The 16,378-nt window shown below is 35.2% G+C and overlaps 1 protein-coding gene across 4 annotated transcripts in view; it reads right to left on the bottom strand.

Moving 5' to 3' along the window:
- The window catches only part of LOC106094426 (protein Aster-B), a 99,310-nt gene that overhangs the window by 57,566 nt on the left and 25,366 nt on the right, over positions 1-16,378 (bottom strand). The gene's annotated exons all lie outside the window — the stretch shown is intronic.

Here is a 16,378-nt window from a genome sequence, read left to right on the forward strand (position 1 = left end):
CTTTTAATCCTTTTTATTGTATCGTAGTTATGATAGCTACTGAACTATGAAAATAACCAATATGTGGTTTGAACAATTGATTAGACATTATTATCATTTTGTTCTTATAATCGAATTCCAACCAATGATTTCTCTGGGTGTATGCAATAGTCTCTATTAAACTACCAATGAAATAATATTCACATTTAAAAGAAAGAGGATTCGTTTAAAATTTTAATTAATTTAAAAATAAAGAAGTTTCTGAATTGAAGCGATTTAAAACCAAAATTGACTAGTTGAAAAAGATAGCATGGATAAAGCCCAAACCTCTAAATTAAATAACACCCAAAATCACATTTGGCAAACAAAAACAATGAATTTTGGGGAATTGTTTCCCAATTTGGGACTAATTTTCCAACACTGTGTGACACTATTAAATGGCTACCATGGCGCAGAGGTTAGCATGTCCTGTGACGCCGAACGCCTGGGTTCATTAGGCAATTGTTAGCGGTGGTTACACGCTTGTTTGTGCAGGCAACATTTGTGAGGTATCCTGCCATGTCAAAACTTCTCTAGAAAGTGGTGTCGCTTGTGACCCGCCCAACTAGCTATAAAAAGAGGGTCTCCCTATCAATGAGCTTAAAACTTTAATCGGACTGTACTCATTGATATGAAGAAGTATCTCCTGTTCCTTAATGCAATGTTCATGGGAAATTTAACCTAACCTAATTCTGAAAGTTCAGAAATACTTAAGAACTAACTTTGTTTGTTGTAAACCCTTAAAGAGCTTCGCCTAGGGTAAAAGGTCATTCTTTTGTTGTAAAACCAAAAACTGTAGCGAAAGTGTTTCGATAGTTTCAAATGATTATTCGATTACCGGACCAATAATTATTCTCTTGCCTCTCTCCTGAAAAAGAGTATTTGAGCGTATAGACCAGTGATGGGCAAACCTTTACTCAACCAAATTTATTACTTAAAACAGCAGTTTTTGTCTGTTGAAAATGGGAAAACAGACATTACTGCTGTTTCAGCAAACATGGGGCTGCCGTATTAGCAAACATTTCTTACTGCTATTTCAATAAACAAAATCTACTGTCAAGAGTACACAAGTTTGCTGAAAAAAATGTTATGCTACTTTTTATGGTCGCCTGTTACTTGTTTTGATTACTTTAGGATTTTTTTGAAAATTTGGTTGAAAGAGATGATTTTAATTTGTAGAATATTACTGTAAAGAAGTTACCTGATCCATCCATTGGTATACATTTCGAAATGTGGCTGAGCTAGATTGCATATTTTGTTATTGCTCTACTAATGTGCACATGCCTGACATGGCTTTTTGTATTTAAATTTAAATGGAAGGTATACATTCAGTGGTGATTATAAACATCCACTGAGATACACATTTACACATGTGTTCTATTTTTTCTTCTAACGTCCCCTTCATAATTTTCAGCAGTAGGCCTGCTACTTTCAAATTGCAGTACTTCTGCTGTAATAGCAGAACTGCTGAAACAAGAGCATCAAAATTAACAACTTATATTCAGCAGACAGAGTTTGCTTTTTTCAGCAAACTTTTTTCTATGAGTGTACTCACACGATTGCGCATTACTGTGTACATTAATCAGGATTGTGTTTATTTAGCACAATTAATTTATTTATTTGGGCTCACATGCTTTGAATGATTCGATTTTGTGGTAAACGAGTCGTTTTGTCCTTGTAAATTTTAAAGGATTCGTTTGCTCAAAACAGCTTTGATCTGAACATAGTATTGGGTTGTCTAAAAAGTAATTGCGGATTTTTTAAAAGAAAGTAAATGCATTTTTAATAAGTCTTAGAATGAACTTAAATCAAATATATAATTGTCATTTTGTTCGATAACCTTTTGCCATCTTCCTGGCAAATTTAGTATTCCACGCCCAAAGAACTTCTGGCCTTTATCTGCAAAAAACTGAATCAAGTGCGATTTTATAGCCTCATCATTGCCGAAAATTTTACCATTTAAGGAGTTCTGCAAAGATCGAAATAAATGGTAGTCTGATGGTGCAAGGTCAGGGCTATTTGGTGGATGCATCAAAAGTTTCCAGCCAAGCTCACTCAGTTTTTGGCGAGTGACCAAAGATGTGTGCGGTCTAGCGTTGTCCTGGTGGAATATGACACCTTTACGATTGACCAATTCTGGTCGCTTCTCCTTGATGGCTGTATTCAATTTGTCCAATTGTTGACAGTAAACATCCGAATTAATCGTTTGGTTGCTTGGAAGCAGCTCAAAATATACCACACCCTTCCAATCCCACCAAACAGACAGCATAACCTTCTTTTGGTGGATATCAGCTTTTGAAGTGGTTTGAGCTGGTTCACAGTGCTTGTACCATGATCGTTTTCGACTAACGTTGTTGTAAACAATCCATTATTCATCTCCAGTTATGATTCGTTTTAAAAACGGATCGAATTCATTGCGTTTAAGGTGCATATCACAAGCGTTGATTCGGTTTGCTAAATGAATTTCTTTCAATACATCTGGTACCCATATTAAAATTGACGCCAAACAAACAAATGTAAACAAAATTTCGCGCACTTTTTTTCTAAAGCAAGCTAAAAGTAACAGCTGATAACTGACAGAAGAAAGAATGCAATTACAGAGTCACAACCCGTTGAAAAAATTTGTCAACGCCGACTATATTACTACTATTGGGTTGCCCAAAAAGTAATTGCGAATTTTTCATATAGTCGGCGTTGACAAATTTTTTCACAGCTTGTGACTCTGTAATTGCATTCTTTCTTCTGTCAGTTATCAGCTGTTACTTTTAGCTTGCTTTAGAAAAAAGTGTAAAAAAAGTATATTTGATTAAAGTACCACACGTCTTTGGAATTCACTTCCTCTCAGTATCCAAAACATCAGCAACGCGTCAATTAAAAAACAAATACTTTCCATTTTTCTTCGAATTTAGCTGTTTTAAAATTAATTTTTTTTTTTCTTTTAAAACAATATTATTTCCTAACCTATGCTAAAGTTTATTTTAACTATTTCACAAAATTCTAAAGTTCATTTTAATTATTTTTATAATGATATTCGAGCATGTTTATTCCCTTAAAAATTGTTTTATTATTTCTTAAGAAGGATATATGACTGTTCTTATAAGCCTGCACTATAAAAATAGGATTTAGTATTGTAATTAATGGAGGTATTCTTTAAATAAATAAATAAAATATTGTGTTGCCCAAAAAGTAATTGTCGGTAATATATTGGGTTGCCCAAAAAGTAATTGCGGATTTTTTAAAAGAAAGTAGATGCATTTTTAATAAAACTTAGAATGAACTTTAATCAAATATACTTTTTTTACACTTTTTTCTAAAGCAAGCTAAAAGTAATAGCTGATAACTAACAGAAGAAAGAATGCAATTACAGAGTCACAAGCTGTGAAAAAATTTATCAACGCCGACTATATGAAAAATCCCCAATTACTTTTTGGACAACCCAATACAATCAACATTGCATTGTTCGCAGTTTTATAACCTAAGTAAAATTAAAGTTGGTCCTAGTATGAGGGTTGCCTTTCATATTTCGGGATTGGACGACCCTTGTGTTGCAATCTCTCAATTGACAGCTCTATCGTAAAGCTTAACATTTTTGAGGTTATACGTACTCAGAACCTTTTGACATACGAACGCCATTTGTGTTGTTTACATAAAAGATTCTTCTCGCCCAAAAAATGGAATAAAATCGTAAACATTTTCGTGCGATTATTTTTTGCAACTTTCGACGTGATTTAACTCAACAACAATGCATCGATAAACTAAATTCAATTTTTGGCTATGAAGCTCCATCAAGGACCAGTGTTTATCGACTTCAACCGATGTCGTAGTTCACTTTAAGACGAATTTCGTTAAGGTCGTCCAAAATCAGTGATTGTTCCAAAAACCATTGATGCTGTTCGCCAACTGATATTGCAAAATCGTCATGTGGCCTATCGTTATATTAAAACAACCTTAGGCATTACCCACTAATGCCCACCAGCATACATTCAATATTGCATAAACATTTGACCGTCAAAAAAATTTGTTCGCTTTGGATCCCACACAATTTGTCAATCGCTCAAAAAAAAGGCTCGTGTCGATTGGTCGATAGAAATGCTCCAAAAATACGAAATAACTGAATTTTTGAGCACTCGAAACATGGACTTGATGAGTTATCCGCCGTGTAGTCCTGACTTGGCATCGAATGACATCTTTTTATTTCCGTACGTAAAAAATAAAATAAGAGGTCAACGTTTTTCGACACCTGAAGAAGCGGTTGATGCGTTCAGAATGCATGTTTTGGAGATACCTCAATCAAAGTGGCTAAAATGCTTTGACAATTGGTTCAAACGCATGCAAAAGTGTATAATTCTTAATGGGGAATATTTTGAAAAACAATAAAGCGATTTTCGATGATTAATATTTGTTTTTGTGTTCTCTGCATGCGCAAGAAGAGCCACGAATGTAAATAAGTTCATTCCTCTTATCGCTGATTCACGTTAAATCGTTTACGACCTCTACTGGAGAAACGTGGCTCAAATCCACTCGGTAAACTATTTGATTTGGTCCTTCGAACCGGATTTTCGGCTGGGTCAAAAAATCTCGAGGCAATTGACAACAATTGTCTTTTTGTAACTGTTGCGCTGGGTTATTTTATGAGAGAAACAGACGGAGAGGATATCCACTCTATACCCACAGTTTTTGTGTTGCTTTTGTCGTGAAACATAAGAAAGTCAGAATTAAGCAATTGATTTTTATCGACTGATGAGAGTATCGTAAACGTATTGTTAGTAATTCCTAAGTGAAAACCGACATAATTGAGAAATTGTATATAGCTGCGTCTTCATCATGTGGCCTAAATAGAATCATCGACATATGCCTCCTTCTGAAGAATTTGAAACGCTGGGGGAACTTATCTTGGGAATCACGAGCAAACGGCATTGGAGACCAGGTCCTACAAGGAGGATGTCATTTAGAGAATTGCAAGAGATCGAGCGCTTGGATGCACTGAATACTACTTCGGGTTTTGGGCTTGTACTTGTTTTTTAGACCAAGTGGTGAGGTAAATAAAAGCATTAAAATGAATTATTCGCAAGTAATGCATGTGAGGTGGTTGGCCCTGCATGGCCTATTAACACATACTCGTACAAAGTTGTGCGATATTCCTCACCTCTTAAACTGCCTTTTAAAAGACTATTCTTGTTGAAGATATTGAGTAAGTGCTGATGGTCTTTATATATATAACATTTTGCACTTATATTCAATGTGGTTTATATCGGCCTCGTCCAACTTTTGTTCGTACATACTATTGGGTTGCCCAAAAAGTAATTGCGGATTTTTTAAAAGAAAGTAAATGCATTTTTAATAAAACTTAGAATGAATTTTAATCAAATATACTTTTTTACACTTTTTTTCTAAAGCGAGCTAAAAGTAACAGCTGATAACTGACAGAAGAAATAATGCAATTACAGAGTCACAAGCTGTGAAAAAATTTGTCAACGCCGACTATATGAAAAATCCGCAATTACTTTTTGGGCAACCCAATATTTTATTTGGTCTTCGAGGAACTTTCCATCTTTCATGCAGCGAAATTATTTTTTTTTTTAGTACATTTCAAAAGTTGTTTTCATCAATTATCTTAATTATCTTTTTGCCTATATTTTTGGCACACATAAATTTCACTTGCACTATCTATCCGCACTTTTTTCTCGATTCTGTTTTATATTTTGGTATCTATCGTATGTTGTCCTTAATTGCAATTAAATTACAGAAAAGCGATTTTTGCTTGACTATATTATGTTGTGCTACAGTCGAATCCGCTTAAATAAACTTTGTTTAATTGTAAAGGCCGGTTCATTGACCAACTTCGCTATTGAAACCTTGGATAATTGAAATAAATTCCCCGCATTTTGTTGTTTTCAATTCAGCGGATTCGAACGTGCCTCATTCACATATATATAATACAAATAAAAATTTTATTTATTTATTTATTGCAAATTAATTTACAAAAAATAAAGGGGGTTATTTGGATTGACTGCTAAAAAACATTTAATATGCTATCATTGAACTGCTTATGTTAAACTCACACGAATGTTAACGTCTATCAATTAAATGGCACTGTGAATACTCATAGAAAACTTTATTTTGGTTATCAAATTAACGGCTGACGAAGGCCAAATAGGTAGTCTTATCGATGGAATTGGTTAAAAGCATTCAAATAGTTTGTTATCTCTTTGAATTTTTCAACTAATACCAACGAACACACACAAGTAAAAACGCATTAAGTTCAGCAGAGCCGAATCTTGTGTACTCACCATCAGATATGTATACATTCGATTTGGATGGAAATTAGCTCAGCCAGATTATACAATTATTTTTAATCCAATTTTTCGAAACTTCTCTTTCGCATTTAAGCGCTTTGAATCCAATCATTTCAGTTTTTATTTTAAACCTTGTTTTGGAAAAAATAACGACATTCCTCTTTACTTGCTAATTCGATTATCGAAATTTTAGCGACCAATACAATTACAATTAGTTATACTTTACAATCTGTTAAAGCTTTATCACCATTTAAGCAAAGGTTTCTCTATTTCTCGCATCGTTCAGATGTCTGTCGGCGCCTTGAATTCCTATCCATGATTGAATATTATCAAACCAGGTTGTTTCTTTTCTCGCTCTAACGGGCCTTCCAGGAATATCCGCCCGAATTATACTTTGCAATATTTTGTATTTGGGATTCCGCATAAAATGTATCAGGTACGATATCTTTCTCTTCTTTTTGGTAATTAGTAGCTCTCTTTTACAATGCATATTTCTTAGAACTTCTGCGTTGGACACAAAATCTCTCCATGATATTTTTAGTACGCTTCTGTAGACCCAGATTTCGAACGACTCCAACTTCTTTAAATCTGCTGATTTTCTGATCCATGACAAGTAAAACAGCAATATATATGTCTTTATGAAACGTAACTTCGTCCTTAGATTTATATCGTAGCTCGTAAGTATTTTTCGTACTTTAAAAATTGTTACTTGTTATTAAGGAAAGTCCCATTCATATATATACCTTTCCGGACGTTGTTAATGGCTTCTTAAATATTCTATCGGAGTATATGTTAAATAGCAACGGGGAGAGAATGCACCCTTGTCTAACACCTCTGTATATACTGATACCTTATGTTAGGTCTCCACTGATCTTGATCTGGGCCGTTTGGTGCCAATACAGGCTTCTAATGCATCGTATGTCCTTATGGTCTTAACCAATAGTTAAAATAATTTCCATCAGTTTATCGTGCTGCACCTTCTCATAATTTACCAAGCATAGAAATACATCCTTGTTGGCATTTCGGTACTTCTGAACCAATATCTGTATAGAAAAAAGTGATTCTGGAGTACCCATGCTTTCTTTAAAGCGTGGTTTATTAGACTTATCTTATTAATCTATAATCAAAACAGTGTCTAGCAAGGTTTTTTTTGTGTCGTGATGATTGTTGATTTCAGCCAGTCTTGTGTTCAAGTCGTCATGTATTACTTGTAATCTTTCAATCTCCCGGCATTGGATAACAAGATGCTTAACAATTCCCTATATCTTACGTAATTAATCTGTTTTTATTTTCGAAGTTCCTCTATTAGCTCAATTATTTCATTTCATTCGACATCCATTCCCGTTTTTTTGTTCGCTTACCGTGACCTTGACAGAGTTCCATATATTTTCAACATCTTCTGTGTTGAAATTTTTTAGCTCCGAATTTATTTTTTCGCTTATATTTCTTTTTATAGTTTCATCTTTTAGTTTTTCGATATTTATTTTCTTATTTGGCTCTTTGCTCTTGATTGCCTTGGGTTTGGTACATAGTTTTGCCATTAGGAGATTGTGGTCTTACGGTATGTTGCCACTCCTGGGTATGGGTATGTTAAGGTTTTTGTTATGGATGAGCAATAGCATTTACTTATAAGAATATAATAAATATGTTTTCTCAAAATGATTCCTCTTCTCTCCTGGGGGCATTTCCAGGTATATCTTCTTCCTCTCGTTCCTTTGACCCAGTCCGTATTGTCCTGTTACGCCAGGTACTATCTCTACTCTTACTTTAGAATTAAAGTCACCTTGGACTACCATCAATTCTTGGGGTCTCCTCATTTTCCTCATGTCTTCAATGTCTTTATAGAATATTTCAATTTCTTTATTTCTTTTATCGCATGTGGGTGCATATACTTGAATGATATATTGGGTTGCCCAAAAAGTAATTGCGGATTTTTTAAAAGAAGGTAAATGCATTTTTAATAAAACTTAGAATAAACTTTAATCAAATATACTTTTTTTACACTTTTTTTCTAAAGCAAGCTAAAAGTAACAGCTGATAATTGACAGATGAAAGAATGCAATTACAGAGTCACAAGCTGTGAAAAAATTTGTCAACGCCGACTATATGAAAAATCCGCAATTACTTTTTGGGCAACCCACTATATTGGGTTTTATTAAAAATGCTTTTACTTTCTTTTAAAAAATCCGCAATTACTTTTTGGGCAACCCAATATGTTAATTGGTTTGGATTTCGATTTTAAAAGCATTATTCTATCTGATTTAGGGACAAAGTCACTTACACATTCTGAACGCCACTCCTTTCCCGCCAGAGAAATATGCTTTTATTTTTTTTTCATAGTAGAATCCACCACAATCTGGCCACCATGTTTCGCGTATCCCCACTACATCAATATTTAGCCAGCTCATTTCCATTAATGTTTTGGCTAGCTTTCCAGATCGGTAGAAAATGCGCACGTTCCTTGTACCGATGTTTTCTTTTGATTTATCCACCGGGGATTCTTAGTGGGTATTTGTATCATAGAGGCGTTTTCGCAATAAATTAGGTACAAGTACAACATACCAACGTACAGCCCTTGAAGCCCTCACACCTAATATGGCTGATGAGTCATTTAGTAACCAGATTACTTAACGCTTCCCATAGTGGTTGGTGTGTGTTGCAATCTCTGGCTTCCCTTTTCCACTTACAAAGGAAATTTCCGCGCCGTGTCTTAAAAGTGTATAATAAGGAACATATTTTTATATTGAAATAATTTACATGTAACGTATCTTTCTTGGGCGTAATGATTACCAACCTAAACATTTCGTGTATAATATCTCGATGTTTTTATATAGCTGCCATAAAAACAGATATTGGATCTTGACTTCTTGAGCCTCTAGAGAGCGAATTTCTCGCCCGATTTGACTGATTTGTACGTTGTATTTTGTTATGATTTCCATTAACTGCGCTGAGTATGACACAGATCGGTACGTAACCTGATATAGCTGCCATATAAACTTATCTGGGATCTTGACTTCTTGAGCTTCTAGAGGGCGCAATTCCCATCCGATTTGGCAGAAATTTTGTACATCGGCTTCTCCCATGACCTTCCACATACGTGTCCTATATGGTGTAAAACGATCTATAGCTTGATACAGTTTCATATAAACCGATCTCCCGATTTTGCTTCTTAAGCCCCTACAAAGCGCAATTCTTACCCGAATAGACTGAAATATTACACAATGACTTCTACAATGTTCAGCATCCAGTTCATTTACGGCCCGAATCGGACTATAACTTGATATAGCTCCAATAGCATAACAGTTCTTACTTATTATTCTTTGTTTGCCTAAAAAGAGATACCGCTCGAAGAACTCGACAAATGCGACCCATGGTGGACCGGCCTGACCGAATTTAGCACGCTCTTACTTTTTCTGTTTATACTCTTCAAATTCACACTATAAATTTATATTTTTTAAAAACTACAATATTTTTCACATTTGCCAATCTTTTGTTTTCTTAACCAATTTTTTCCGTTAACCACGTGTTACATCAGGGGTGCACAAAAAGGAAATATAATTGTATGGGGTATTTTTGCATTCAGTGGTGCATGCGTACATAAGTTAGGCTCATTTCAACTTCTTTCCATATTACATCTGTGTGAAAGAGAACGCTATATCATTTTGCTTTTTGTAGAAACGGAAACATACCGTTAATGCTATTGAATAACAATTTTAATTCGTACAATTAAAAATTTGTTAAACATACGTATTGTTGACCAATCACATGTCCGTAGTCAATTTCAATGTAAACAATTATCAAACCAAACACTTTTATAAAAAAATTATTGTTAGTCAATACCATGTTTGATTGGTAAAATTTAAGCTACTATTTTTTCTGTGATAGCACTTTACGAATGTCGGCAGCATTAGAGGGGGCAAACCTCCACTGAAAAAACTTTTTTTTGAGGTTCTCTCCAGGGTTCGAAACCAGGAGTTTAACATCATAGGCGGAAATGCTAACCTCATTAAAAAGTACAAATACAAACAACACAAATTTGCCCATGAACATTTCATTTACGAACTGGGGCAAACATTTCACATATCAAGGAGTGCTGTCCGATTCAATTTTAAGCTCAGTGATAAAGAGTAGGTCCCTTTTTATAGCCGAGTTCGAACGGCATGCCACAGCGCGACACCTCTTTGATGAGAAGACACGGCAAAGTACCTCGCAAATGTCGCCAGCATTAGGAGGAGATAACCACCGCTAAAAAATTCCTGATGTTCCTACCAGGATTCGAACCCTGGCGTTCAGCGTCATAGGCGGACATGCTAACCTCTACGGTAAAAAGTATTTGTACAAAAATGTTAATGCATAACCATATTCGGAAATTAACGTTATTGGGAAGACCATTGCTAAGTCGACTTTGCGAATGGTAATGGCGTTCTAAAATGTGGGCTTTGACAAAAATTTCGACGTATTTTTAACGGAATAATAAACATAGTTTACCCCTCGTCTTGTGTGAAGAGGCTACACATTTTTTTTACTTAAATGTAGCATGCAACATACTCACATACACACAACGAAAAATGTTATTCAAAGTAGCAAAAATGTTTAATAAAACAAAAGTTTTTGTCTGCTGAAAATGGGAAAGCAAACATAACTGCTGTTTTCACAAACATTTTTCTTTTCGACTAACTTACAATACTATCTATGTTCAATGAAAAAAGTCCGCCGACACACAACAAACGCTCTTTGCTGACTATTGGAGGTTAATTTTGTTGCAATTACAGCGGTAATTCTGCTTTTGTAGAAAAATGTTTGCAAATGTGTTATTGCTGAAAGTATCTGCTGCTCATTTTATGATGGGATTATGACTTTTGTTACTGAAATAATAACTAATTTTCCCCTGAGATGACACCCCTTACGGTTGGCTCTTACAAAAATGGGGCAACGGATTTCGCCGTTATGCAAGAGATATTCAGTCTTAAGGCGAGAATGCCTCTCTAGCGAAATTTTCTGTTTCAGCCAAGACATTTATGTCATCATTGAAAAAACAAAATTTTTATCATTTTTGGCTAATAAAGTACGTATATTCTGTAATTAATTGTTTTTATTTGTAAATAATTTTGTTTCATGTCGCGTGGAGCTATTAAAACATACATTTTCATTCGTATTTGCAAGAAAAAAATCACCAAGTCCTATTACGTCACCCTGTTACGCAAAGAACATTTAATTTGAGCTGCGAACATGAAGCGAACCTGTAACGGTACCAGTAACAAAAATTTCGTTTAGGATAAATTAATGCACTCCTTATGGTAACGAAAATTTCGCCAGGAGTGCATACTGCGCTTTATTCTGAATAATAATTCCCTGGGAGTTTTTTGCCTAATTCTAAACACTTCGAAAAAGTGAAATATCTCCCAGGGAAAGAAGGAGGTATTCTGAATCGAAGTAAAAGGATTAATGAGACTATAAAATTTGAGAAAAATTCCCCAAACAAAAAATTCCCCAAAAAAGGCTAAAAAAAATTATGAATTTAATTTAATAAATTGGGCGGAATTTATTTTTTGTTTCTTAAGGACACTTTTATCCGCAAAATTCAAAAAGAATTACTGTTCATTTTTCTCTTGAAATTTTTCAATTTGAATATTCGTTGGAAATCGAACAAACGAAAACGGCAGGCAACAAAATTTCTAAACCAACTTTAGGGGCCTGCCAAAAGGCGCCCGGACAATCTATGGCTTGATCTTGCTAACACCTCGGCTCTAACTATTCCAGATTTCAAAGAGATATCTATACCCATTCTCACGCGGTATATTTTTTACTAGTTTTTTTTTCGATTTTCTCCCACTGTGCGCCATTCGGAGTCAGATAGATACTAAAAGGAGGGCTTAAAATAGAATCGGGCAGCACTCATTGATATGCCTGTTGCTATTTGCAACATTGCACTTCAGACCATAAATTAATCAAAAATACTTGATGTCACATTTGCGCCATCGGAGTAGGAAAAAATCATTAAGTCGCTTTTCGGCAGCACTATGTCCAACAGCCTTCCCAACCAATAAGAAAAGCGGCTGCCGCCCGGAAATATCGCTTAGATCTTCAAGTTATAGCTCCATAAAAGTAGGCTTTCAGATAAAGCAGCGTATCAGGCAGAGCACCACAGCATTTATGACGACGAAGTAGAAACAAATCTTTATACTACACTCAACCAAATTTTTTATTCAAAATTATTGTTAAGAAGCTACCTGATCTATCCATTGGTACACATTTCAAAATGTAGCTGAGCTAGCTTTCATTTTTTGTTATTGCTCTACTAATACGCACATGGCTGGCATGACCGTCGTGGTGATTATAAACATCCACTGAGACACACATTTACATATGTGTTCTATTTTTTTTTTCTAACATCGTCTTCATAATTAAGCAGCAGTCATTTTCAGCAAACGACAGACTTTTCAGCAGTAAGCCTGCTACTCTGAAATTGCAGTACTACTGCTGTAATAGCAGAACTACTGCTACAGAAGCAGCAAAAGTAAATACTAATGTTCAGCAGACAGTATTTGCAAAGCAAACTTTTTTCTATGAGTGTACTCACTAAAGTAGTGTTGCCCAAGAACGATCCGCTAGATTTAGTCACCTAAACTCCTTTTGTAAGGGGAAAACGCCAACGTGCAGGATTTGTGTCCCGCATGCAACCAGGGACAACACGCCACAATTAATTTATTCATCTGTCCATTAGACCACTCTAGAAGGATCTCATTTTAGCCAACGATGGGATAAAGGCGGAAAATTATTATCACAGAAGAGAAATATCGTGACAAGCTGTAGCCCATAATTGTGCACTATTAAAATACAAAAAGTTGAACAAGCATTACAAAAGCAACAATAAATATGTCCGTAAACTTTTTTGACAACCTTTATAACTTATTTTTGCTTATTTTATGTTCTTCTTTCCAAAAAATAATAGTACAGCTGAAGCAAAACAGCTGATTTCGAAAATTCAGAATTTCCTCTCCCTATTCAATTAGAATAGGAGGCATTTATTCGAGGGAGAAATTAATTCCCTGGGAGTTTTTAGTTTGGGCTGATTCTGTAACAACCATACATTCTTGAAGCAAGGTATACATCCGTCGGAACAGTCGGGTATTTTTGCTGCGAAACTAGAAATAGTCAAATGGGCAATTAACTTTGCAGTAATAGGCAGTATATATGGAAATTTTCGTGACCATAAGAAAGACCTTAAGCGAAATTTTTTGTTAGCCCTACCGTACCGAAAATTTCACTCGCAGCTAAAATGAAATATTTTGGTAACAGGGTGACATAATAGGCATTGGAGAATTTTTTCTTCCCATTACGAATTAAAATTTATGTTTTGATAGGCCCACCTAACATGCAAATGAAAACGATTAATTTTAGTCTGTATGTTCTTTATTAGCAAAAAATTATTAAAAAAAATAATATGATATAGGTGAGGTTAGGTTGAAAAGAGGGTGCAGATATTAATCCGCTCCATGTCACTATGGACATACACCTTAGCCAGTAATCGGCTTGTTGTGCGCTCAAAAAACTAAAAAGTCAAAAAAAGTAACCTCGAAAAAGGAAATTTAAAGTTAGGAATTCCGTGCTACTTTAAAAATTTATAATTGTTTTCCATACCACTCCCCTAAGTTGATTCATGCCTGGTATCGTGTCCCCACCTAAGTACCGATGTCTGTTAGCCGCGAAAGCCAGTCAATGATATAGGAAATGCTCCAACGTCTCATCATCTTCTCCACATGCTATCACTTGCCGCACTGATTTTGGATCAGGGAGATCGTAGTTCTATGTGCCCTGTTATGACACCAAAAGCTATATTGACTTCCTTCTTACTTCCATTCATTAATAGCCTCGTCCAAGACTGTGACGCTGGCAGTAGTGCGTCGCACTCGACCTCAAGTGTCGTTTCAGGTATCCGATCGGAAACCTCTTCCCTTCCCTCCAGGTTTCCGCGATGGTATGAGCTGCTTCTATTCTCAAAACATTCTCCAATCGTCCTAAGTCCCATCGCCGCAGTGGCTGCCTCACATTTAATTTGTTTGTGAATGGGTCGGATATCTAGAATAGTCTCCAGTGCCCCGCTTATGCTAAGACAATATGTTCTCTGAACTTGTTGTATGATCCTTACGTTGCACTTTTTTCCATAGTAGTTTACCAAACTAGTGAGTAGAGCTGGCAAACTATCGATAATTGCAACATTCAATATTTCCGATATTTCTAATAGAAATATTGATAGTATCGTTACTATCGTTTATTTCCCATCACCTCTATTTCAAACGAAAATGAGAAGTAAACATCAGGAGATCGATTTACATAGAAGCAAAGTCAATGCAAAGATCAAATAAAAACAAATTTAATAAGTCAGATGGAAGTCATGAGAGAACTTATTGTACAACATTTTAGCCCAATCGAAAATTGCGCCCTCTATAGGCGCAATGTAAGTAATGTTAGGTTGAAAAGAGGGTGCGGTTACTAATCAGCCCAATGTCACTATGGACATACACCTAAGCCAGTAAAAGGCTTATTTTGCGCTCGAAATACTAAAAAGTAGCATCGAAAAAGAAAATCGAAATCAGGAATTCCGTTACAAAATTCCGAAAGCTGAGCAGGAAATGCTCCAATGTTCAATGCCAATAATCGGCTTACGTGCTACGTACAAAATCCTTAATTGTTTTCATACCATGCCCCAAAGTTGGGTCATGTCTTGTATTGTTGGCTCATGTCTAAGTACCGGTGTTTGTTAGCCGCGAAAGCCGGACAATGACATAGGCGCAATGTAAATAGGATACATTCAGTGTTGGATCGCTAATTTCTGTTCAATTTTTGGAAAAAATTTAACTTTGCCGATAGTATCGATAGGAAAAATATCAATCGATATTCAGACAATAATAAAATAGATTTAGATTTAGATTTAGATTTATTTGTTCGTTTTCACATACAACAAGATAACAATGATCTTATAATTACTGTATGTGAGATATCAATGACATTTAACACAGTTCAACAGAGATTAGTAGTATATAAAGTAACATTTGTAATATATAATTAATTAACAAATAATTTTGACAATATAAACATTATTTAATTAAGACATTATCAATATTAAGATTATTTAAAGATTTTTCTGTAAAGCTTTTTTAAATGAATTTGCGTTGCAAATAGATTGTATTGACAAGGGTAGTGAGTTCCATAGGCGGATCGCATTTGTTAGATATTGCCATTGTGATATCAAAAGGCGATATCGAGGCATCACCAATAGTATCCTTCTGTTTGTTCTCCCAAACTGCAGCTTTTGGTAAAGGTATTCTGGACATTTTTCATAAATGATTTTATGCAATAGTAAAAGATTTTTTATATCTTTTACTATTGCATAAAATTTCATATTGCATATGCTTTTTTCATAGGGTGAACAGCTCTCGTATCGATTTAGGCCATGAACATATCTTATTATTGCATTGTGAGCTGTCTCCAGTCGTCTAGAGCTCCTAGAGTCACATTTACTAAACAGTTCACTTCCATAGCAGAGCACAGGCAGTAAGTACGTTTTAGCCAAAAGGAGGCGAATGTGTTTTGGCGTAAACGATTGTGTTTGGTACAGTGTTCTTAGCATACCAAATATTTTTCCAGTAGTCGCAACTATGTGATCGGTCCATGTCAGTGCGTTATTGAAAGTTATACCAAGATTTTTAGCCTTTTCGACTAGCTGTATGTGTTGCTCACCAATTAATATATGTTCTTCAGTAATAATATTGTGGTTGCGATTTGAAATTAAGATGCAGTTTGATTTTTTAGGGTTTATGTTAAGATAGTTGGCATGAGCCCAGTTGGAAATAATGCCCAAATCTTCATTTATTTTTAAAAAACCTTGACTAATTTCAGGTTTAGCAAAACTCAGATAGAGCTGGACATCATCAGCGTATATATGTATAGAGGAGTATCTGAGCCGTGGTGGTAGGTCATTTATGTACATCGAGAAAAGCAGTGGTCCCAAAATCGAACCCTGCGGTACACCCTTATTTAATTGAAGAGATTTGGACATTATA

Source organism: Stomoxys calcitrans, chromosome 3 (genome assembly GCF_963082655.1).
Source record: "Stomoxys calcitrans chromosome 3, idStoCalc2.1, whole genome shotgun sequence".
NCBI lineage: Eukaryota > Metazoa > Arthropoda > Insecta > Diptera > Muscidae > Stomoxys > Stomoxys calcitrans.